Source organism: Chenopodium album, chromosome 17 (genome assembly GCF_948465745.1).
Source record: "Chenopodium album chromosome 17, dcCheAlbu1.1, whole genome shotgun sequence".
Lineage (NCBI taxonomy): Eukaryota > Viridiplantae > Streptophyta > Magnoliopsida > Caryophyllales > Amaranthaceae > Chenopodium > Chenopodium album.
This window is the reverse complement of record NC_137850.1, coordinates 9,869,257-9,871,620: the sequence shown is the minus strand read 5'-3', so window position 1 is coordinate 9,871,620 and position 2,364 is coordinate 9,869,257. Positions and strand designations below refer to the sequence as shown.

The 2,364-nt window shown below is 41.8% G+C and overlaps 1 non-coding gene across 1 annotated transcript; it reads right to left on the bottom strand.

The window, feature by feature from the left end:
• Positions 1-611: 611 nt before the first annotated feature.
• On the bottom strand, positions 612-717 carry LOC145590412 (small nucleolar RNA R71). Its single transcript, XR_014102016.1, has one exon. It is a non-coding gene; the product is annotated as a small nucleolar RNA R71 (small nucleolar RNA).
• Positions 718-2,364: the final 1,647 nt, after the last annotated feature.

The following is a 2,364-nucleotide window of genomic DNA, read 5'->3' as shown; positions in this document are numbered from 1 at the left end:
GTCTTTGATCCCCATCAATCCCGAGCTCGAGAGGTCTTTGTCCTTGCTAAGAAGAGAAGCAAGAGCAAGGAGTAAAAACTCCCATACTCCTACAAGAGAAGGAGTGAGAGAAGAAGAAGATACTCCACCTTCCTCACCTTCAAGTGAAGGAGGAGATAGCCCTAATTCTTCATCAAGTTCAGAAATCAACCCTTTCTCAACCTTTGAGTTTGAGAGTGTGTAATCCCCAAAAATGGGAGAGAATATGCCTTTGAGTCATCTTGGGGCTCCCGACGCATTTAGAGCACAAAGTGGGATTCTAACCCCTACCACTCAAGCCAACAATTTCGAAATCAAACCCAACTTGATTGCCTTGATAGAACGAAAACAATTCTCGGGTGGAAAGTTTGAGAGTCCTCATGAACACCTAAAAGAATTCGAGAAATATTGTGATACAGTAAAGGCCAACGGAGTGACTCGAGAATACATTCGAGTCAAGATGTTCCCATTCTCTTTAATTGCGAGAGGTTTAGAATGTCTAGAGAAGGAGGTGCCCCCTAACTCTCTTACAACTTGGGACCAAGTTACTACGACATTCTTGAGGAGGTTCTACAATCATAGAAAAACCGCTGAATCTCGATCTTTGATTCAAAACTTTCGCCAAAAAAGTGGCGAGTCCCTAAGTGCGGCTTGGGAACGATACAAAGAACTCCAACGCCAATGTCCACATCATGGAATACCCAAGTATCAACTCATTCACACTTTCTATGGTGGTCTCACACCTCAAGGAAGAACAAACTTAGATGCCGGAGCCGGTGGCCCAGTCATGAACAAAGGAGAAGATGAAGTGGAACATATCACAGAGGAGGCCGCAAAGCACTATGAAGATTGGTATGAAGGAGATAGAGATGCTACATCTAGCAAAGGTGTTTATGCATTAGAGCAAGCCAACGCAATCAATAACCTCTTTACCGAAGTCTCCAAAATGACCAAGCAAATGGATGAATTTATGAAAGAAAAATCCAATCTTCGAGGTAATACCTTTCCTTTAACCAAGGGAGGCAATGGTATGAACACTTCTCCCCCCTCCTCTTACAATTCAATGCCTCATGGATGTTTGTTTTGTGCTAATTGTGGTACCTATGATCATGATACTTCTAAATGTGTGTATTCTTGTAAAATTCAAACCCCTCCCCAAGAACATGATGATAATGTGGAAGATGTTAATGCTATGAATTTTTCTCCTCGAATGGGGAATATGGAAAACATGAGGCCAAACTCCAATCAAATGGGGAATTGGAATCAAAATGGAAACAATGGTTGGAACCAAAGTGGTGGTGGTTATGATAACCAATACAATGGTGGGGGAGGCCCTTCCAATTTCAATTGAAGAGGCTACTCAAACTATAGAGGGTATGGTAATCAAAACCAACAACCTAACTCTCGATAATATGACCACCAAAATCAAAATTTTGGTGATCAAAGTAACATGGGAAACAATCAACAAAGAAATGTTCCTAACCAAGGCACCGGAGGCAATAGGGTTCAATATGTCTCTAATTATGTCCAAACTAATAGGCCTCCAGATTTCCATCAATCCCAGTTTCCCTCATCTCAACAACCTCTTCAACTAGAGGCTTCTCCAAATGATCTCGTGATGGCTAAACTAGATGCCTTATTGAAATTGCGTGAATAGGATCAAAAGAGACATGAAGAGGAAAAAAAGAGACATGAAGAGGATAAAAAAAGAACCAATGCTCACATGAAAATGCTTGAAACTCTTGCCCAACTTACATCTAATTCATCCCCTTCCTCTTCTTCCACCATTCCGAGTCAAGGAGTCAACCCAAAACCTATGTATGCCGTGACAACTAGGAGTGGAAAGGTAGTGGGGAGTGACCCTTTGGTTGAGGAAAAGCCACAAGAAAGTGGAGCTAGAGGATGAGAGTGAGAAAGCTTATAAGTCATTGGGTGGTGAGAAAAAAGGGGATGTTGAGGTACCAAAGGAGAAAGAAGTTACCCCCTTGCCCCTAAATTGCCAACCTAGAGAGGGAAAGCTACCCGTTCCACAACGATTTGTGAGAGCCAAGCTTGATGCTCAATTTGGGAAGTTTTTGGATGTCATTAAGAATTTGCACATTTCCCTTCCTTTTTTTGATGCTATGAAACAAATACCCCACTACTCTAAATTCTTGAAAGATCTTTTGAGTTGGAGAAGGGAGTGTGAAACCGTGAATCTAACCGCCAATTGTAGTGTCATCCTTTCCAACAAACTTCCTACCAAGTTGAGAGATTCGTGTAGTTTCTCCATTCCTTGTTCTATTAATGGTGTCGAGTTTGATATTGTGTGATTTAGGAGCAAGTGTGAGTCTTATGCCCTATTCC